Source organism: Neopelma chrysocephalum, unplaced genomic scaffold (genome assembly GCF_003984885.1).
Source record: "Neopelma chrysocephalum unplaced genomic scaffold, ASM398488v2 Primary Assembly neopelma1_60, whole genome shotgun sequence".
NCBI lineage: Eukaryota > Metazoa > Chordata > Aves > Passeriformes > Pipridae > Neopelma > Neopelma chrysocephalum.
Genome location: NW_020897715.1, coordinates 13521931 through 13544106, shown reverse-complemented (window position 1 = coordinate 13544106; position 22176 = coordinate 13521931). Strand labels below are relative to the sequence as shown.

Here is a 22176-nt window from a genome sequence, read left to right as displayed (position 1 = left end):
TTGGAAGAGATCTCAGGAGTCCATTTTCTTCTTTGCAGACAGGATCAAAAATAATAAATTGCAAACTCATGATCTGCTTCAAATAGTCATACATGCGCAGAACAGGGTCAGATTTCCCTGCCAAATTAATTCTTCTTTTTTTTTTTTTTTAATGTGTATTTTTCCCAAAAAGTTTCCTAGGAAGATTTATATATGAGATAAATTTAAGTTTCTGATGTGACAGCACATACTGGAAGGTAATAAAGATGAAGGTTTTCTCATTCGGAAAGGGAGACTGGCAGTCCCCTACCAGGGCATGCAATATTCACTTCTGGGTCCTGGATTATAATATTCTGATTAAAATTTCTGTATGCATAAAAATGCTAAAACATTTTAGAAATGTTTGAATGTTCCAACATATTTTAGCATTCCAAAACTTGGAACATTTTGGAAATGTTTAACATGCACTTGTTTTCATCTTTCTATATTCCATATGTCTTTTGCAGAATTTTCACAGTCCTTACAAGTTTTTGGAATCATTAACAAATGCTTTTATCAAGGTCTTTTTGAATTTATGGGGAACCCTCTCACTGACGCAACAGTTTTTGCCAAAAATCCTGGGATTTTTTTGGTGGAAGACGACATGAAGCACGAAACGTTGATAGTGACTGGAAATAATTAGAAAGGCATGAAAAACAGGACTTTTTTCTGCACTTGGGAGTTGCCCAGGAGAAATCTGCATATTGTCAGGAGAGCCCTAGTAGGGCCAGTTGCAGGTACAGTCATTCTGAAGGCAGTGTCCGGTGTCACACTGACTGTTGCAATCTAGTAGGATGCATGTCTGGGATTACTCTCTTGTCATGGCTTGCAGGCATACAGTGTGTTCACCTGTATGGCTGGTTTATTTTAAGTTCACTCCTTTAAGGTGTTCACGGTTTAAAGTACTTGTCAGCTGTAACAGAGCCTGCTTTGAAAACTAAACTGGTTTCCTAGGAAAGAAACTTATTTTGTACTGATTAAGGAAAAGTTTTGTGTTCCCTATTATAAAATTGGAAACATAGTTACTAAAAAAACGCAGCTGTATTTCGCATCTGTCTGTAGTTTTAGCTGTCACTGGTGGAAATGTTTTTGGCACTTTGTACTCAAACCAGACCTCACCTTGAAGAAATAATCTTTCAGAACAGACATGGTATGGTTTCTCTGAAATCTCCTTTTGTGAAGAATCATTAAAACTGAGTTTGGAACCTCCTTTGTTTTAGAGCTGACTTTCCTGGGCCCACACTTACCTGTTTCTTCCTCTAGCATTTTTACAGGAGCTGGCCATTTTAGTTTTAGAAGCTTGTGAAATGGTTTTTCATTATTCACATTCGTGTTGTCTTCTGAAATATATCAGCCCTGCGTTTGTCAGAGTTCTTTCACTGGCCATATCCTCAGCGAGAGGAAAGTTAATTGCACACACACTTTCTCAGGCATCTCTTACCTTGATGTCTGGTGTGTATGTTCCCTATGTTTGCTATGGTTTCTGTAAGCCATATCAGAAGAACTACTTGTGAAACCATATTTATCACAATCTCAGAAGTGGAATTGTGTTGCATGGCTTGTGTACAGCATGTATATGATTCATCTGGCAGCTGGAGCACTTCAGATTTCCCTGTGTTAGCAATTGTAGGGAGGCATTTGGGAAGGACAGAAGGATTGGTCACAGGTCCATATGCAGAATAAAATTATGTTCTGCTGCTAAGTGAAAGATCTCTTTGAAATCTATTTGAAGAAATCAAATTTCTATGAGAAATTTGTAGTTTAAATATTTGCTTCCAAAACCTCCTCCAAAAAACTTCTCACTATACTTCTCAGGTCTACCTAGAAAGCATCTTAATTGCATTTTAGCTTCTAAAACATAGAAATATTTGTCTGTGTATCGGTGGGCTTGAATAGTTGAAGTCATTTAAGTGGCTGGGAATTTGCCCTGTGCCCCAGAGAGGGCAAGAGGAATTTTGAGGTATCCACTCAGGAGTGTTTAACACATGCTGCTACCTCCACAGATGCTGAGCACCTGTAGTGCTGACTTGTAAGACTTCTAGTGACTGTCATTACAGGTCCTGTTTTTAAAACATGCTCACTCCCAGCACGAGGAGCTCTATTTTGAAAACCTGGACACTAGGTTTGTTGCCCAAATGAGATATCAGCTCTTTTGAAAAAATCTGTCTCCAGTTGTGAATGCTGCACTCACCAAGAAAGCCAGCCAAATGTATGCACCTGCTCCATATACCAAGCTTGAAGTAACCCTGTTTCAACATAAGCTTTTATCTTAAATAGAGCAAGGTGGTTTCCTTTTCCATGCCCCAGGCATCATGTGAAGTGTGGTGGTGTGCTGGAAAATCCTTCCTTTCTTTTCTGGACCCATTCCAGCACCCCAGCTTACAGGTCCTGTGCTGTAGGAAGTGTTGCCTTTTGCAACACAGGCATAAAACAGGTAGTTTGCACCCTAGTCTGGTATCAGCTGTGGGCTGTGTATCTCTTCCCCTGATAATGTTTCCTGCCACACCTTGCTGCTTATCTCTACTGCCACAGTTTTGCAAATGGCATAAAAATCCCCTTGCAGACAGCTAATGCAACGTGAGGTGAAGGAAGGGGGGGAGACTTGTCACATACCTCCAGAAGTGAGGTGTAATCATCCCTGGTTCCTTCACTCACTGATGCTAAGTGTGATCTGAAAGAAAAGCTGGTTCCCTGCCCGTATGCAGCCAAGGGAGTGAGATGCCTCGTTGTTTCTGGGGATGGGGCTGTAAGCTCTAAGTGTCTGTGCATCTTCACACTGGGGTCCCCTGGGGAGATATGTACACTATCATTACTGAATCATTCAGTATGCTGTTGAGCACATGGGACTGTCAAACTCCTGAGTTAAATCTACTCATAACCATTGCAAAGCCATTTTGATGCCTATGACAGTTAAAACCTCTTATGGTGAAATCATTTATTGCAACCTAACATTTTGCTACAGTGAGAATAGGTGCTTCTAGTAATCCTTGAGAAAGATCAAATTGAATTGTAAAAGGCGTTTCCCATTGTAGCAGTGGCTAGATGCTTAACCATGTGAGGGTCCAGGGGAACGCTGAGCCTCCATTTTAGTAAGGACACCATCTAAAAGCTCCCCAAGAGGAAATCAGCAGAGGTTCAGAAAACCACAGAAAGGGAAGTAGCCTCACAAATCAGTGGCTCTTTTCGCTAGGAGGTATGCACATATACAAGAAGATATGATGGCAGGCATCTAATCTTGCAGTTGTTTTGCATGTTTTCCGCATGCAAAGACGTGAGATGAGGCATGTTGCATTTTCTTGGAGAGAATTATATATGGGATGTCACACTCTCAGCTACACAGTCCTTCACCCCAACCCTTAATTTTGTTTTTCTTGGTGTTATTTCTCCCTTAATGAGATGCATTTGGACTGACCTGAGCCATTTTTCTCTCCCTTTCATATTTATGTCTTTTATGTGGTGGTGCAGAGTCATTCATATTCCCACCACAGAGCTGTTAGAAAGGAAAAGGCCTGAGTGTCCTTTCAGCTAGTAACATTTTGAGACCCGAATATCTTCATTAGAAAGGTCATGAAAAATGTTCTGGTGTTCTGCTCTTAATTTTGTGATTTACCTTCCAAGTCCAGTCTGCCTCAATGCCATACAGCTAAATGTGAGACATGCACAGAGGAAATATCTAAGGACTGGTGCCTGGACTGGCCCCTGTAATTGGTCCCCAGTCAGTAGTGCCTGTTGTAACCTCTTAAAGACAAAGAGGAGGACAGGAATATACAGTCGGAGTGCTTTTGCTTGGGAAGTGTTGTACAGTGTCGTTTCCCTGTAGACAAAATTCCATTTTCTGTGCAGGTCTAATCACAGACCTGCCTGATAATCCAGGTCACTGCTACAGGAGCTTGTGTTTGTCCTGCTGCTCCTTATACTGCAGAGGAATATAGAGTTACAAAGGCCAGTACCTCGATATAGGATTTGTGTCGCAAAACAGCTTTCAGTTGAGAAGGAAAGTTGTCAGATTCTTGGAGAAAAAGCCCTTAGCTCAGGAGTTTCCAAACTTTTCTTCTTGATGCTCCATTTTCAGGGGCAGTGATCTTTCCTGCAAGATTTCAGACTTTTTTGTTGGAGTCAAGACCCCTATTTTGGGATCTGCTGCCGTAGCTTCTTACACTGGTAGGGTCATTCCCAGTGGTGCTAAAAAGTAAATCCCTTATGGGCTGTGTCATAAGCCGATCTACTTAATCAGGTGGAAAGAAAAGTTTTAAGCCATCTCCACTGCACAGTTTTAAAGATACAGTGTGGAGTGGTCACTGTCACCACCCAAAGCACTGGTGTGGCAGCTGATGGACCAGCAGTCCATCTTACTGCTTGTGGTTTGTATGTCTATGAGTAATGCCTGTGAGGAAAGGATTGTACGTGGATTAGTTTTTTGTGTGAGAGAAACTTGCTGTGATGAGATGGCTAAAAGTAACCTGGTGAGAGGATCTCATCCATCCCACTGCCAAAAAATCAGATCAGCTGTAGTTGGCTGTTTCCTGCCATGTTGATCTAGTTGATTCCAAAACACTTAGCACTGGTGGGTTCTCTGCAACCTTGAGGCAATCTTTCCCAGTGCTTAAATGCTTTTACCACTAGAGCTCAGTGGTGACTTCTGATCTTAATCTCCCTTTCTGCAATTTAACCCCCCCTTTCCTTGTTGTAATTGGCATAGGTATGCAGAGCAAACTGTTCTAATTTTTTTTTCCCCAAAACCTTTCAAGTTTTTGAAAACTGTTCTAATGTCTCATATCTTTGTCTTCTTTAAAGTAAACAGACACAATGCATTCAGACTCCCTTAGAAGTGGTGCTTTCTCAGCTTCTGGTTATTATCATTGCCTTCCTCAAGTCTCTCTCCAGTGGGGCCATGTTTTCCTTGGGATTATTCTCCCAAGGTGGATACAATACTCTGGCTGATTCCCACCAGTGTTAGCTAAAGCAGATTAGTTTCTGTGTTTTGTAGATTTCATCCTTGTACATTTACATGGTATTTTCTTTTTCCTTTCTAGCAAGGCAGTGGTGATTCATGTTGAGCTTGTGGTCTATCTTTGCCTTGTCTATTGTAACCCTCTTGTATACCAGCATGTTCACTACCTGGTTGTTCATCCTCTGTCCCTGGAGGCTATTAATCCTACCAAAGCACATTACTTTGCACACACCCATACAGTATTTTATTCCAATTTTTATTGTTTCTTTGTAAATGAGATAATTTTTAATTCCATGCCTATCTTCCATGTGCTTTCCTGCTCAGCTTGCTGTCATCTGCAGATTTAATAAACAGACTTTATTCTGGTCATTAATGAAAATATTGAATATCACCAGACTGTGAACAGATCCCTGCAGAAACCCCACTGGTGTATCCTTGCATTTTGACAGTGAGCCATTAGTAACTACTTTCTGAGTACTATTTTCCAATAAACTGTAGCCATTGCATAGTGCATTCATCTAGACCATATTTTCTGAGCTTGTCTGTAGGAATGTTAGGAGAAAGGGTGTCAGAAAGCCTACTAAGGTCAGGATGTATGAATGAACTGTTTCTCTGCTGTCCACAAGAGACGTTACCCTTCTACTGAAGAAAATTATGTTGGTTTGACATGATTTTCCTTGACAAGTGCATGTTGCCTGTTACTCATCTCCTTGTTATCTTGCAGGTGATTGCAAGTAGTCTGGTTATTTGTCCCTGTCTGTGATTGGGAACTAAAGCTAAGTTCTCTGCTTTATAATCCCCTGGTCCTCTCATTTATAAAGATACATGTCACTTTTGGCCATGTTTTTTCTTTTGCGGACCCAAGCTTGTCCCCTTGCTTTTCCAGCTGTTTGCAAATGAATGTTGAGGCAAAAATGTCAAATCCAGGCATGCTTGATTGAACAACTTTGCACTCAAGTAAGTGATTGTCTATACCGTCAGCCCCCATGAGCACTGTGGGTTTGCCTCACTTCTGGAGAAGCAATGTAACAAATCTGTATCTAAAATAAGTGGTCTCAAGAATTTACCTGCAGTGTAAATAAGATAAATTATGCGTTATTTGGTGTATCAGAGCCATGGATGTACATAGAGAAGCCCTGTATCGGCCAAATCAGAAGTGCTGTAAACCAGTTAATCTGTGTTTACCCTTCAGCTCTGCCTAGCACTGTCCCACAGAAGGACAAGGAAGAGAATTTGAATAGTATTTCATTGCTGCTGTTTGGAGATAAAGTAGAACAGATGAGTACCTCTTGGGGTGGGGGTGTGTGTGTGTGTGAAGAACTAACTGTGTCTGTAACTGGCAGAAGCCTTTTTGTTTAGCTATTTTTAAGCAAATAGGCTTTGACTGAGCCTTGGACCCTGTTTTGGAAGATTTAAAAAAATCCAGGAAGGTACTTTTCACATATTCATGGGCACTCTTAATTTTTCTTAAAAATGGCAGAGACAAGACAATTCAGAGTAGATCATAGAAATGGAAAAGAAATCAGAAAGACTGATAGAAGAGTTTGGAAGCAGGGAAAGACATGAGAGAGGTGTTGGGGGTTGAAATGCAAGGAGTGAGCACAGGCAGAGATGCAGGTAAATGGAGTGAGAAAGAGAAGAAAAAAAAGCCAGGGGAAGAAACTGAAGAAGTAGAAAGAGATCAAAGATAATTGTCCGTTGGTAGATTTCAAGGTTTTCAAGGACTTAGTCTAAGTAGAAGAAAGCACAGTGTCTTTCTGTGGAGAGGAGGATTGAGAAAAGTTGAGGAGATAGCAGAGTACTTATGGTCTGTGGCTCCTGTGCAAGCAGGGTGCTGCTCAGCATATAATCTCATAATGAGGAGCAAGAGTCAGCTTGCTTGGTAAAGGTGACAGTGTGTAGGACGTGAGTGTAACCAGCACGTGTTCCTTTGGCAGAGCAGGATGAGTCAGATAACCCTTTAGCAGAGATACTGCTTTTTAATTCCAGCATCACATGTGCTGTCATCTTTCTCTTTCTATGACTAGCTCTTCTAAGAGCTAGTCAGCACCTCTGTCGACAAAAACAGTGTTTGTGTCACCCTGAGGTTTATTTATAATAAGGACAACAAGCAGAAGCTTGAGAACTCAGAGCTGTGCAAGGCTGGGACCGTTGCACCAAGATGGAAGGCAGTGTGCTGTTGGCACTGAAATGGGGCAGAGGAAAGGCCTTTTCTGGCATTAAGGTGCAGTTGAGTTTATGAAAGGATACAATCAATAGGAACAAAGCTAGCTGACACATAAAGAGCCTGAGAATGGTTATTGTTGCAGTATGAAACAGCATTGCATTGATTCACGACAGTTTGGGATTAATCTGCCTTCAAGTACACCTGGCTTTTAAGAGTGCTCTATTTACACTTTTTACAACCTGAAATAGAGTCAAGTGAACTAGGTTTTTCTCCAAATTAAGAGATGTTCAGCTCTGGAGTTTGGTTCAGCCAACTAGAGAAAAATGGCCAGCCATCTACAAACCCCCAATTTTCATTCAACCTCTCCCCCCAGTACCCGTGAAATTGTTAATTTGTGTCTTTCAGCAGGAGCTCATCTCTTGCCCTTCTGAGCAATCAGTTCTGGTGGAATGGTAGAATGACAGGGGAGGAGCCACAGTCCAAAATATGGGGAGAATCTGAATGAAACTGTAACAAAGACACTGCGATCATTTGCAAAGGAGGTGTAACGGTATTCATTCTGACTAGACCATCCTAGCCAGCATACAGCTGGGGAGCATGGTTTAAAGAAGGAAGAGAAGCAGTCACAGAGACAGGTGGGATCCTAGAGGAAGAAGGGAAATCTGATGAGGTAAAATAGAATGGAGGTATGCACTAAAAAATAGAAGAGCATGATGTTATTTTTGAGGGCTTTGTCCCAGGGGCTTTTAATCATATCTCTGCATGAGTAAGTGGAGAAGAGAATTAAGAGTGATGGAGGTCAAAACTTTTCTTGGGGGAGAAAAAAGAGTGTTTTCACTAGAGGAAGTGTATGGGCAGGAACAGATTTTACCTTAAGGGTCATTTGTCATCAGCAGGGGCAGATGCAGCACTGTGGACTCGCACACTCCTGCCAGTTATGCTGCTGGAGACAGCCTAGTGCAAGAAGGCTGCTTGAAAGGGAGAGGTAGAGGAACTGTGCTAGCTGGGCCTTTTTCTCTGCTCTCGCATTTCATCCTCATCTATGCAGGACCTTGCCAGGCTGGTCTTGGTGCTGCCACCAACAAAAATCCAGTGGGCTCCTCACAGCTTAAAGAACCATTTCCTTCAGACTTTGCTGTCTTTATGAAAACACCATGGAGATGGGAAGCCACTTCTCCAGCCTTGCAGGGCTAATGCCCTTATCCTGGTTCCCAGAAAACACCACTTGTGGTCCTCTGAGAAGGGATAAGATTGGTCCTCCAGTTGACTGACAGGCAGCGATGAAGTCCCATAGGAGTCTATGAGCCTGTCCCTAAGCCTGAACCAAGGGATTACTCTGCAGCTGCTCTTGCCTTGCCCAGAGAAAGGTTAAGGTCCGTGGTGTGGGCTGTCACGGGCTGATGGTTTGACGTTGCCTGCTTATAGATCCCAGGGCTTGGCCAGGCCCCACCACTTTAACTTTCACTCTTAGTAAATCACAAAATGAAATGGAGTTTTCTTCCAAGTGACAGGTAAATCTTGGCCACTCTGGCTGCTGTACCGATATCGCTTAATTCTGTAATCCCTTTGCCCTCCGTTCCTTGGTGCAGCGAGCACATGCTGGGAAGCATTGGAGTGACAAGTGATTTCTCTGTGCCTGACACCTCGGTTGGGAGACTTGATTAAGGGAAAATACCTTTGCATTCATTTTTTTCGGGTGCAGAAAATGAAATGCACCCAACAAATCAGCTGGGGCTGGGAAACATTACAGAGATTCCCTGCTCTGCTGCCTGCCCTGCTTCTCAGGCCAGTGCCCTTGCTGTGTCACATATGCAGCTAGTTTTAGGAGGAGATGAAGATTTGCCTTGCTATTTCCAATTTTACTCTGGCAGACGTTGAGAGGATTTCTTCCAGGTCTAAAGAGAGCCTCTGCACTCTTCCTTCCCGAGCAACCTCCTGCCAGAATTAGAGACTTGGGTAATCCCATCCACTCGCAAGGTGAGGAGGTGGCTCCTTGTATTCACTGCTGCCAGCTGCCAGCCTGGAGAGCTGGAGCAGCTGGGAGCTTCCCCATCAAGAAGGCCATAGATCATTCCCTTTGACATCTTTCACCCTGCTTTGAGTGACATTACTGCAGCTCTGGGAACTGTTATTAGTATTCAGTGGTACACTTTTAAGCAAAACCTGAGAAAGGAATTAATCTGTCAATAGGAATGAATATACTGGACAGTGATTTATGCAGATCCTGTACTCAGAGTGACTGTGTTCCTTTCAACTGCATCTCTCAGGCTTGTTCTGAGAGCCAATACACAAACTTGCATTTAAAGTAACATTACAGCTGGCTGATCATTCGTTCAACACCTGGGTTTGTGCAAGCACTGCTATACTCATGAGTCAAAGCTGAGGAGAAATGCATGTGTCTGTCACTTTTTACAAAGCTCAAACAGTAAGAGACACAGCCAGGGCGCAGGGCTCTGTTCAGTTATCCAGGACACATGTACTGGGCTCTGGCATCCTGCACATGTAGGAGCCTTGGCATGTGCTTATGACTTCACAGGCACTGCGCCTTGTCACTAGATACATACATGGAAACATTATATACAGCTGTGTAAAAATAGAGGTGCATCTCTGGGAGGAGGAGACTGTGCTCTTCCTATGTGATAAGTGCAGCTATAGAATCCTGGCATCCACTGCATATATAGCTAGAAATATTAACAGAGAACAATTCATTTGGGTGCACAGGGTCCTGAGAGTGCATATTATGGCGACAGCCTGGTCTGGTTGGAAAAGCACGTTTGTGGGTCGGGAGATTTATGCTGCATTTCTCACTGTCCCTCTTATTTACTGTGAAGCTTTGTAGAGACCACTTCATAGAACTGTATTTTTGTTGTGGTTTCTACACAGAAGGCAATTGTAGCACTACCAGTTCTGGAATTTTTTGTCATGTGTCTCAGTGATGATTTGTGCTTCACCAGATGCTTCTGCTTCTGAAAGTAAATTGTTCTCAATCTTTTGTGGTTTTGGTGACAGAGCAAGGCTTGAAAATATGGCTTGCAACAACCCTTGAGGCTCATTAATGACAAAAAGAAGGGGGGAAATGAACTTTTCTTATTGTTTGGAAATCCCTTCTATTTTCTAGAACCCTGATTAACGATATGGGTGTGATTCACGGTTGTGAATGTACACTGGAGTACTGACAGGATTCTTCAGCCTTGTGTAGTCAGGACACTGTGTGTTGCTCCAGTCAAAGGTGTTGCAGCTTTGCAGGCTACAGCATTGTAACAGGAGGCTGAGGCAGGGGTACTCATTGTAGCAGGAGGCTGAGGCAGGTACAGTGAAGGCACACAGATCAAAACCTATGAATGTGTATGTATTCACATAGGGAAAAGCACTTAAAAGTTGAGAAGTTTGGGTACAAAATATGACCAAGTAAATCACCCATGAATTTAATAGGAATCACAGAGAAGAGGAGAAAAGTACATTGAGATATAGTTGTGCTGTTGTATATGCTTTCAGGTGTGGCCAGGGTTGGGAATAGAGATGAAGCCCTTTAATTAAAAGAGCAACATCTCTCCATCTCAGTGAATGTGATTGTGAATTGCTCCCTCCAAGTCAGAGCATCTCCTGTGACATGTGGAAGCAGCATGGCTGCAGTGGCAGCAGTGCTGCCAAGGTTCCTGATTGAATTCCACAGTAGCTGGGGGGGGGGGGTTGGCAGGAAAGAAACAAAACAAAACAAAACCCAAACAAGACTGAGCTTCTTAAGTCACAATTCATTTCAGTTTTCATTATAAAGCAAGAATGCAATGGAAAGAGGTCCATAACTGACATGATGTAAAATCTTGGCATAAGAATTTCTTCCATACTTGGTGTTGACAGTGCTGACTGTCCATGACTGTTAGACCACAAACACTATTGCTACATGCATATGACCATCCTTCCAGCTCCTTTCTTCCTGCCTTGCTTTCACTTTCTGGTACACAATACAAGCCCATGCATTTGCTACTGGCATCTTTTCCCACCTACTTTGCAGGTGGGAAGAGAGAGAATAGCTATTACCCAGAGTTTCTCATCTCCCAGACTGCCTGTATTATGCAGCAATCTGGCCTTAAAATTATTGAGATTATTAATGTTGTATATTTTATACATACACACACATATATGTTTTTATATATATTCTTCAGTCTCCCTCTGCAGCTGAGAGACGCACCCGGGATTTATCTCTGTAATGAGAAAAGGGAGATAGGGAGAAGTAAGGGCATTTTTCTCTGACTTGGATTGTAAGTCATTTTGATATTCATTGTAAAAGATGCTTTTCAAATATTTAAATGTATGTGCGCTCACATATCAGTTCTTCAGGATGGATTGTATGCGACATAATCACTATTTTATATCTCTTGCGCTTTGTGATGTTCTCCCATATCCGTTCATTTCATTAACTTCATCTGGAAGAGATGGGAAGATGAGGAGCTGGATCTGGGATTAACTTCCATAGCCTGTGCTCTGTCATCATCTCTTTTCAGAATGGACAAAGGCTGGAGAAGAAACATGCTCACCCTTGACTGGAGCTCTCACCTTTTCCAACACTATTGTTTTTGGGGGGTGGAATGGGCTTAAACTATCTGAGACCTCCTGAAGAGAATGCTCTTACATCTCATGGGAAAGGCTAAAGTGGGATTTTGCTTGGTAATTAGCTCAATGTGCTTGGTAATTAGCTCAAACAAAGGGCATTTTGGCTGAGACAGGAGAAGTGTACAAATTTAGAGGTATCAATGATGCCTGTCCAGGTTTACTCTAGTGTGAAAATCCCTTCTTGAGACTTGGGGGTGGCAGAGAGAGAGAGAGGTTGGTACATTTGCTCCCTCTTTGCATGGCTGGGGATTGGGGCTGCACACAAACTCTTCCTTCCCCTTCGTCCTTGGAAGGTCTGCTCCCTGTCAGGTGTGCCATCCTGCCATCTGCTCCCAGCCCCGAGCAGCTGGTACGATAGCCGCAAATGCTGGCAGGAGTGGCCTTCCAGCCGCGTGAATGACAGCACGCGCCGCTGCTTCCTTGGCACGGGGAGCAGTGCTTGTAGCTGGGAATTAGAGGCTTGTAAACCTGCAGGCTCAAAGGCAGGGGGAATGGCTCTCAGTGGCACTCCCGAGGCGTGGGAATCTGCCTGAGCTCCCGCCAATGCCCTCTCACCTGCACGAGTCCCAGCCGGCCGCGGGCAGGATGCCTGTGCCCACGGTGAGGTGCCACAGCTGAGGTCCAGAGGCAGTGGGGATGATCCCTCCTTGTCATCTCTCCCTCATTTGAGTGGAGGGAGAAGCAGTCCCAGATGCAACTGGCTGGGCAGCCCTGCTCCTCCCGAGGCCACTGCATCTAGCAGCCATAAGGCTCTGGCTGAGACATGGTCACAAGTGTTGGGGTTTAACCCCAGTCAGCAACTGAGAACCACACAGCTACTTGCTTGCTCTCCTCCAGCAGGATGGGGAAAGCAAGCGTTTTGGAAGGATAAAAGTGAGAAAACTTCTTGTTGCCTGAGATAAAAGCAGTTTCACAGTTTAAATTAAATAATAATAAATTGTAATGGAAAGGAAAATAAACAACGAAAAAAAGAGAGAGAGAAATAAAACCCAAGATAGTAAACTGATGCAAATGAAAGCAATTGCCCACCACCAAGCAACCAATGCCCACCCAGTCCTGAGCAACAGCCCCTGGCCAACGTTCCCTATAATTTATATGCTGAGCATGACACCCTGTGGTCTGGGATATCCCTTTGGTCAATTGGGATCAGCTGTCCTGGCTGTGTCCCCTCCCAACTTCTTGTGCACCCCCAGCTTTCTCACTGGTGGGGAAGTGTGAGAAGTAGAAAAGGCCTTGTCTCTGTGTAAACACTGCTCAGAAATAAAGAAAATGTTGCTGCATTATGAACACTGTTTCTAGCACAAATCCAAATCACAGCCAAATACAAGCTACTACTGTGAAGAAAATGAATGCTACCCCACCTAAAACCAGCACAACAAGGAAGAAGGGGGTTGGCGGCCAAGTCAGAGAGAGAGGAAATTGTTTCCAAATACTGGTCTTCCTTGGCCTGTGGAAGAGGAAGAGAAAAAGAGCAAGGGGAGGATGAAGGGAAGCAGGGTAGGATGGAAGGAGAGGTTTTGTGGAAGGGTCCCAGCTGCCTTGTGCATCTGCTTTGGAGACAACACGTGCATGCTGCCCTGTTACCTGCAGGTCTTGGTAAAGCAGTTCACGATCTGTCACTGCCTCGCTGGAAATCTCCAAACTTGAGTGGCTCAATAAAACAGTACTGCAGCTCAGCATGGAGTGGAGGCAAAGGGAAGATGAGAGGTTTCCTATCACAGAAAAGGAAGCCGTTTTCTCCAGGAATCCTACATGGTGCATCAGGAAACACCATCAAATTTCTCTGATTTTTGAAAGAGGAGCTTGCACAAAGGCCACTATGTGAAAGTAGATCATTGTCAGGACTCTAGTAATGGCTTAGATATCTGTCTGCTCTTCAAAGTCCTCCATACTGCAGTCATTTAAAGCCATGAGTTTTTCTAATGTCCTGTAGCAATATTCTAAATCAAAACCAAGACTGATGAATTGTTTCCAGAGTTTGAGTTCTGGCTGGCACAATGAAAATAGGCTGCAAGTTTCAGATTTTGGTGTATGTTGTGTCCTCTCCATGTCTGGGAACAATGAATGTGAAAGTTGGATCCACATATTAAATAATGGGCTGTAGAATTTCAGAAGGATTTGCGTGTAGAGTTCAGACTCATCCTGATGATTTCTGGGAGCTCTTCCGTTAGCTGGAGAGGTTAGCTGCAGACCGACCTATGAGCTGTGTGTGCCAATCCTTATTTAAATAGCATGCATTCTGCAAACAAGCAGGCTTGGATGACTGACTTGGATTTTATGCCATGACCAAAACAACTGGGGAGTTACATTCTTTGTCCTGGTGTTGGAAGCTATTGTTGTTTTTCTGGGTTCCTCCTGGGGAGAATCACTGATGGGTATAAAAGAGGTGTAAAGGTCCTACTCTCTGTAAGTAGTTATTGTAGCAAAGAGAGATGTCAGTGCTCAGAAAATGTAGGAGGCCTGAGCTTTGAACTCCTGTTGCAGAAGAGGAATTGGATCTTGAGAGCTGCATATCCTAGGTGAAGAGGAGTCCAGCTACTCACTTAACTTTTAGTTCCTCTATGTCCAAAAATTTCATTGTGGGAATGCTCCTGTTGATAATTCTGTGAAAGCTGATAAGAGTGAAAGAATTTTGACTTTTTTTATATGAGCTCCCGTGTTCCCATGCAGTGTTTCATCCAGACATTCCCAGGCACTTTGGAGAATTAAATCTGTGCTCTTCCTGCTTTTGAGGTCTGTTCAAAAGCCCCTTTGAAGGTCAAAGCTGGAACCCTGGCCCTCACTAATCCCTCCCAGTTGGTCCTCCTTTCTTCAAGAGCACCTTGCAAATGCAGCTGAAAAGGTGTGGAATAAGTTCTTTGCCCTCTTCTCTGCCCTCTGAAGAGGGGACTTCACTTTCCAGAGGTGGGAGCTGCTCATCAGCACAGAAGATCTGCAAGGATTGACAAATAGATTAATACCTGGCAGCTATGGCTGAAACTGGGTACCTCTGAATGAGCAATCATTTATCACTAAATTACTTTCTCTAAGCCAGGTAATTTCTGATCAACATGCACAAAAACAAAGACACAGCAGTGATGTGATGTTAACCAGAGGCCATTCCCACTCCCTGGGCTGGTGCAGCAATGAATGCAGAGAGAATTGTCACTTGAATGGTTTATGAAGCTTAATGAAAAGTGACATTGCAGGATGCTCGGGATGGAGGGGACCACAAGGCTAGGTCTAGTTTGTCCGGGAATGAGTGCCACATGCAGAGAGGGATGTATGACTGGAATAATTCTCACTCAGGAGCCAGCAATACTGACAGAGCCAGTGCTGGGACAGGGTGGGAGAGCGTTGGCTACAGAGAGGGGACTGAAGTGCATGAACTGTGTGTTAGCCACATTTTTTATTGGAAACAGATGTAGCCCCATACCGTGAGTTTTTAGTGTAAAAAGGGTGATGAGAGGTGAGGTGTGACTGAAGCAGAATCACAGAGCATGATACGTTTGGAAGCGTCGGTTGTTTAAAGCTCAGAGTAGGGATTCAAATCCAAAAGTTTTGGTGTGGAAAGACTTGATGTTGTTTCTGTCTCTGTAGCAAACTAGACTAAGAGCCAAGTCCAAGCCTTGTCAAAATCTGGGGCATTCAGTTCTGACACGGTAATTCCTGAAAAGAATGTCTTTTACATTTAATGAATTTTAAATGTGCTGCATGTCTTCAGGGGTCTTTAAAATTCAGAGAAGTTAGAAGAGGCTCCTCACCTCAAGGAACAGGGCCTAGTGGAAAGGAAGAGCAAGGGCATTTCTGCTTGCCGAGGGAAGCTATGGCCAAGTTCTTATAGGGTAACATAGCTAAAGCTATGCCAAGCACCTTCAATAAGGCAAGTGTGTAATATATCCCTCTGACCAGGCAAGGTTAACTTTATTGTGCCTCATAAGGATTCTGTAATTGATGTGCATGCATACTTTTAGTCTGTGCATGAGTGTCAATGCAAAGTTAAGACGCTCCTCATTAACCTGCTGAGCTTTCCCTCTCAGCACCTCAGGGATTGCTAGGCAAGGCACCATGGGCAACTTGACAGATACCTTTTCCCTGGTACTTCATACCTTTTCTAGTATTTCCCAACTAATAACAGGGAAGAGAAGAGCTGCTAAGATTTGTAAGGTTTGTTTCTTGACAAATGTCTCAGTTTCACAGGCAGTTGAACTGAACTACAGCTTGTGCTCCATTCAAATATGTCAATAAACATTATTGCAAAGATGTACAAACAATAACGGGAATGAATAAAACTCACCTTTATTTCTTTTTGCTATGAATTTACACAATGCTCCAAACAGCTTTTACTCCTCTAGAGGAAAGCCTTGGGATTATGCCTTTACTGGAATGCTGTTTTCCCCAGTTTAGCCCTTTGCTCCTTTCTCTGCATCCCCACCATGAGTGCTGGGGATGGGAGCACTGCAGCAGAGGTACAAATACGTGTCTGAAGTTTCAGTCAGACTCAGTTAAAAGCTGAAGAGGTAAAGTTGCCACTCTCTAGGATAAGCTGCTCTATATGTTATTGCCCGTCCTTTGCTTGGTCACGCAATGCCAGGGAGCAAATTACATTCGACAGTGCGGTGGAAGGGAACAGCTCAATTCCCCTCTAGCTGTAGCTTCCAGAGTATGGGAGTTGTATTTCTACACATAGCAATGGAGGCTGCTCACTGCACTCCTGCAACTCTTTCACTGATGGCAGCTAAGGTATTATGTGAACAAGGCACAGTCAAGGTCTTCGTCAGTGGTTCAACACTGGTTTGCCTGTAGTGACAGGTGCTCAGCAGTACTCTTTTAGTGTAAAAGCTTCTTGGAGGTCACAGGGGTAAAACACATTTCTGTGGCAGAAACAGGCTAAGAAGAAACACAGATGTGTGCAACAGCTTCCCAAACTGAGTTTCTTGGTAACTGGGAAGTGTAGATCAAGAAAAAATGGCAATGCACAAACACAATATACAAGCCTGAGAGTTGTTGCAGAAAAGGGACTGGTGGTTTATGCTACTACTCCTGAGAGCTGATGTCTCTGCTCTAGCCTAATAATTCTTTTCCTTCCTCTCTGGGGTTCAGTGAGTGCCCCTTGCCTTGTACCTTGTATAACAACTGCATCAGGGACTGCAGTTTTGCTCTGACTTCACACGGGACCAGGCACAAAAGTTTCTTGGTCTCACCGTGTATTCTCCATTTCCTGTATTGTACCACCCAGTGCTGCAGCAGAGCTGCACCAGTGCTCAGCACAAACAGTGTACTCTTGCTGCTTTATCCTTCTGTTCTCTGTTTTCTGCCTGGGAAGATTCTTCTGCTGGAGTGCCAGCTCCCATGGGCGAGAGGACAGCTGAGTATTAGAGGTCTGGGAAGTAGAAGTTGCATGAGGCAGCTGCCTTTTCCCCTCCATCGCCTGGCTCACCCAAGAGCATGGTTCTTCTCCTCTTCCTGGGCTTCTGCCCAACTCTCCCAGCTTTGTGCCAGCAGGCAGGCTGTTCGTTTGGTGCCAGCTGCTGTTCACAGAGTTCTTGCCATGCTTTATTGCTTGTGGCACCGATGCTCTCGTAACACAACCAGTGGCTGGGCTCTACCCGTGCTTCCTGGTGGCTTGCTGTCCTGCAGTGCTGGCTCTGCCTGCCAGCAGGCAAGACCCTGAGAGCATTTTAATATCATTAGCTCTCCAATGGTTGCTGCCCTCCTGCTTTCCCTTGTGCTGTGCTGCCCACCCAGACACATTTGATGCCCAGACACTCATGGGCTGGCCAGACTCTCTGCGAAGCCTCTGCCACTCTTGACCTAGGGCAACACAAGGCTTTAGGCCAACTAGTCTTCTCTAACAGGCTCTGAAATTTGGATCCTTGACCCCCTTCTTCCATGCCAAGAAGCTTTTCCCATTGTAGCTTGGAGCAATAAGAGTGAACTTTGAGGCTGATCATGTAGCCACTAGGTGTCCTCAGTAATGGTGTCCAGCAAACTTGACTCCGTTTTCCCAGTCTCTCCCCGTGACTGCAGCAGTGTTCATGCCTTGCCCCTTTTTCATATCTCTTTGCTCACCTAAGGTATCATGTTTTTTGGTGGGGAGGACTGGGGTGCCTCTGAGACGTCATCATGAAGTAGTATCAATCCAGGCTATAAAGCAAAAGAAGAGCTGAGGGAAAGCTGCAAAACTCCCGTGAGGTGATATGCTTTGTGCTTGGATCCCAAGGCATGTTTGCTCAGACCTAGGTACTGAGATGGCAGTCATCATTTTTGTTTGATTTTCCTTGGGGTGGAATGCATGGCGGGCTGACCTACCCATCACAGTTGCATTTTCTCTGGCTAGCCAGACTATTCCTAAGTATTCTTCATTTAATCCCTGCCAAAAATATTTTTGTCTCTCTGTGGCTCTAGCAGCTCCTGCTTGTTATAGCCTGAGGAAAGAGCTCTCCACTTGGCTGCCCTTGCCTCTGCCTGACGTATGGGGAGGCGGTGCAGGATGTTGTTGGGGCTCATGCTCTTTTTTTTTTCTTCAGGGCTCTTCTGTACATCTGTCAGAGTGTTTTGATTTTCTTTACAGACAGTAAAGTCCCAGGTAGCAGCACCACAATTTTCCTAGTTAGTTGAAGAATTCTCTTTGTGTTGGAGGCAGGTCCATGCCCTGTAGCTCTCCTAGGACTTTTCTGAGGCATCTCTGGGAGCATTTGGGCTTTCTCTGGAGACAGATGAATTCCCAACTAGGCCCCCCCAACTTCTGTGGAGTGGCTACCTGAGGAGCTTTGTGGTTGTTGGCGAAAGGCCTATGCCTATAGCTGCTTCAGACTCTTCCCAGGCAGCTCTAGAATGTTTTGGCCTTCCCTAAAGATGGTGGAATTTCACAGATAGTAGCCACAGACTCCTTCAAAGAACACATTCAAGGAGTTTTGACAATGTTGGAGATATTTTTAGGTAGGGCAGAAATATAAACAGCTAGCAGTTCTCAATGACAAGAGAGAGCTTAGCCTCCCTGGCCTGTTTGCCTTCTCTCTCCCCTCTGGTTTGCTTTTGCTCCAGGTTTTGGAGAAGAGAATGGGACTTGCCGGAACTGACCTCTTGATGGTGGGAGGGTGCTGGCTCTCACAGGTGTGGGAGGAGCAGTGCTGAGGTGCGTAGGGCCAGGAGAAGCAACAGTGGGCGGCTTGGAGGGATTGATGGGGATTCTGCAGCCTTAGGAGGATGGGACCAGTCACCAAGGAGTGCCTTAGGCAGTCTCTTCAGCAGGGTCCAAAGCGCCTCAGCCCTGCAGTTTGAGGACAGTGGGTATTGTTAAATTCTTATAAATTATAGTAGCAATAGGTAAGGGAGATCAAAGTGTTCAAAACCAAGTAAATAATCACAAAAATGGGGATTTTAAAATTTATTTTCAAACCTAACCTCAGTATTGCTGGTACTTGCACAAGTCCAGTAGACTGACTGTATTCCAGCCATTCCCAGCATCCTGAGTTTCAGGCCATCTAGATACAACTTAGAGTAGCTGTGAAGTTGCTGCATTGACCCATTGAATGGGTGTAGAAAATGTGAAAGTGTTGTGATCTCCAATTTCATGAGGAGGTGCCTTGTCATCTGACAATCGCATCTTAAGCACAACAAAATCCTTCAGAGGGGGTATGATGGCTAAGAGAGGGATGGCAGTGGTTGAAAAAGATTGCATCAAGTGGATGGAGTGTCTAAAAATTTGTGGAAATAACTGCAAAGTAGCTGACTTGACCCTTGCTCTTTCCGGTGCAGGGAAAGAGATCACAATCAGAAAGCAGAATAAGGCACAAAGCCCCTGTTTTCATGTCTTCAAAAACTTTGGGTTCTCAAAGTATTGTTGGAAAAAAAGCCAGTTCCTGTGACAGCTGAGAGTGGGTTGGCACTTCTTTGCTCACTGAAATCACACCATCTATATAAAAAAGGGTAAGAAATTTCTTCTTCCCCAAACAGATTTGCTTTTGTTCACATCTGCACTGTGGTTTGAAGTCTGGAAGATACTGAGAGAAGAGCTATAAGTGTGAGACAGGCCTTTTCATGTTCATGGCATTGTAGATATCTAGATATGGGTATCTGACCCTTCCTCTGCTTTTTTAGCCTACGTGTTATATGGGGTGGGAGAAATAGGAAGTAAGTAAAAGCTTTTTCTTTAAAAGTGGATGTTAATCAAATAAGCAGCTGCTGGGTTAAGATATCTCATATTTTCAAAAACTAGACAACCCTGCTTTGTTGCAGCTGCTGGCACTGCTCTGGGACTTAACTTCTAATATTTATGTTGAAAATAAGTCAATTTGGTATCTACGCAGTGAGAAATCCATCATGTTATTAAAATATGGTGTAGCCCTAGAAAAGTATCTATTCGATAAAATCCAGCACGTGTCTAACAAGTTGGGAAGGAGTGGAAGCACAGGTGGAGATAGATGTGGAGGCTGGGGAGTGTATTTGAAGGAGGGTGTAAAGACACTTTTTATAAAAGAGGTTGTGTCAGGGCAAAAAGAAGAATTTGCAGAAAGAAAACACAAGGAAGATAACTTTGAAAGCAGAGAAGGGGAAAAAGGTAATAAAGAGTAAGACCAAAGATGGAGTCTGGAGTAGAGGAAGAGCTTTGTCTGAGTAGGAAAAAGAAGAAAACTATATATGGAAGAAAAAAGCCTGACATCTGAGCACCGAGCTCATGAAAAAGACAGGATCAGTACCTGCAAAGGATCTCGGAGTCATAGGAGATGAATTAAACATGATCCTGAAGGGGCCAGAATCTCTGAGCAGTGTAGAAAAATGAGTCTGCAAAAGAATTCCTGAGCTCTGAGTGAATGTGGTGGCCAGACTCATATGTAGACATCTTGGCTTTGCTTTTGTATGGAAAGTGCTCAGCACGCCCATGCAACTGTTGTATGAATAAACTAGGCAAGAGAAAAGGATAGGAAAGTTAGGGAGTAAAGGATACACATACATGAGAGAAAGAAGCACATTACTTTTTTTAAAGGGTAGAATTGTTTTAGGGGGAAGCCACCAGTGCTTTTCTGTTACATTGGCTGGGTTTTATTCCTGTCTCTGCCATAGACTGGCTTTGTGATCCCATGTAAGTCCCTTCACCTCTCTGACATCTGTTTTTTTTTTTTTATTTGTGCCTTTGGATGATGATAAAAACATGCTCCAAGCACAGGTGAGGAGGTTAAATATTCACTGCCCTTCTCCCCCATCAACTTACTGTTATTATCATCATCATCGTCATCATCATCTTTTACAGGTGAAACAGTGACATGTCCCAGTCTTCAGAGAACAACATGGTCAAAGAAGCAAGTGACTGCACTCTTAGCCCCTTCCCATTCCCCCCTTGCTATTAAACCTGAGGGTCTCAGAATCCTTGCATCACTGCCTGGAAGGCAGCAGTGTTGAAGGTGAGGAGGGGTGTAGCCCGCTAAGGCTGTCTGCAGGGCCTTCTTACTCAGGTATAGCTGCTGACAGCTATACTGCTATTTATTTATTTGGCTGCTGAGGACAGAAACAGCAGGAGATAATCATAAGAAAATCATAAAAAAGAGGGAAAACCAGCAGATAATATTCTGCCGAGGGATTTAACGGGGTGAAAAATTGTCTCTTGCCGAACTGTCTGTGACACTAAACGCTGTCTATGAGATCTTCACTCTTCCTCCTCAACAGAGGCTTAAGGAAAGCGACAGGCAAGGCTCTGAGCCAGCATCTGGGGGTTTTGAAAATATGACAGGCAGAAGCCTGGGTTTTTCTCATCAGCATCTTTCAGTGGCATGGATGCAATCAGTCATTCCGTCTTGTACTCTCTGAACAGGACCGTCCCCTCCTCCTGCCACAATGAGTTGAGGGGAGGACACTCAGGAAATGCCACTCTACTTCCTATACCCTAGTCTTTCAATGGAGATGAATTTTTTTCCTGTGCTGCAAGAGCATGGTCAAATAGCTGGAAAGGCTGTAGGCAGCTTGCTGCTGCTTTAGGAGGCAGGAGTTCCAAAACTAATCCTGAGCTTGTGGTGACAATATGACATTGACAAAGTTGGACCTGCTTGAACAGAGGTGGTGGATGAGATTTAATTCAAACAGGGTGGATCTCACCCACTGAAGCTGGCTTTGTTGAATTCCCCCTGCCATACTGAAAGCTCCCTTTGACAAGCAGAGGTTGAAGCTTGGGAAGTGTTCCTGTGCCACTGTTGTGCTGATTGTGGTGTCATAGTATGATGTGAACTTTATGGTTTTCCAAGCTATGAAGACAGGGTAGGGCAGCTGTCTGGATCTGGCTAAGATGGGAAGGGTTCAACTCATTCTCTAGGGTTGGCTGTGCAGACTGAATCAAAAAGCAAACCCCAACTTTTTGTTTTACATTCAAATACAAGAAACTGAATGTCAGACTCGGAAAATCTGTGTTTGATTCTCATCTCTGCTAGAGGCTTCAAGTTTAGGTTTGAGGAATCGA

The 22176-nt window shown here is 44.0% G+C and overlaps 1 protein-coding gene and 1 long non-coding RNA gene across 2 annotated transcripts in view; both read left to right on the top strand.

The window, feature by feature from the left end:
* LSAMP (limbic system associated membrane protein) overlaps positions 1-22176 on the top strand; it is a 1005382-nt gene that overhangs the window by 107008 nt on the left and 876198 nt on the right. The gene's annotated exons all lie outside the window — the stretch shown is intronic.
* LOC113966446 overlaps positions 1-22176 on the top strand; it is a 38448-nt gene that overhangs the window by 1038 nt on the left and 15234 nt on the right. Inside the window, exons 2-3 of the long non-coding RNA XR_003533830.1 lie at positions 19686-19752; positions 20980-21130. This is a non-coding gene — a long non-coding RNA (uncharacterized LOC113966446). The remainder of the gene's footprint in view (positions 1-19685; positions 19753-20979; positions 21131-22176) is intronic.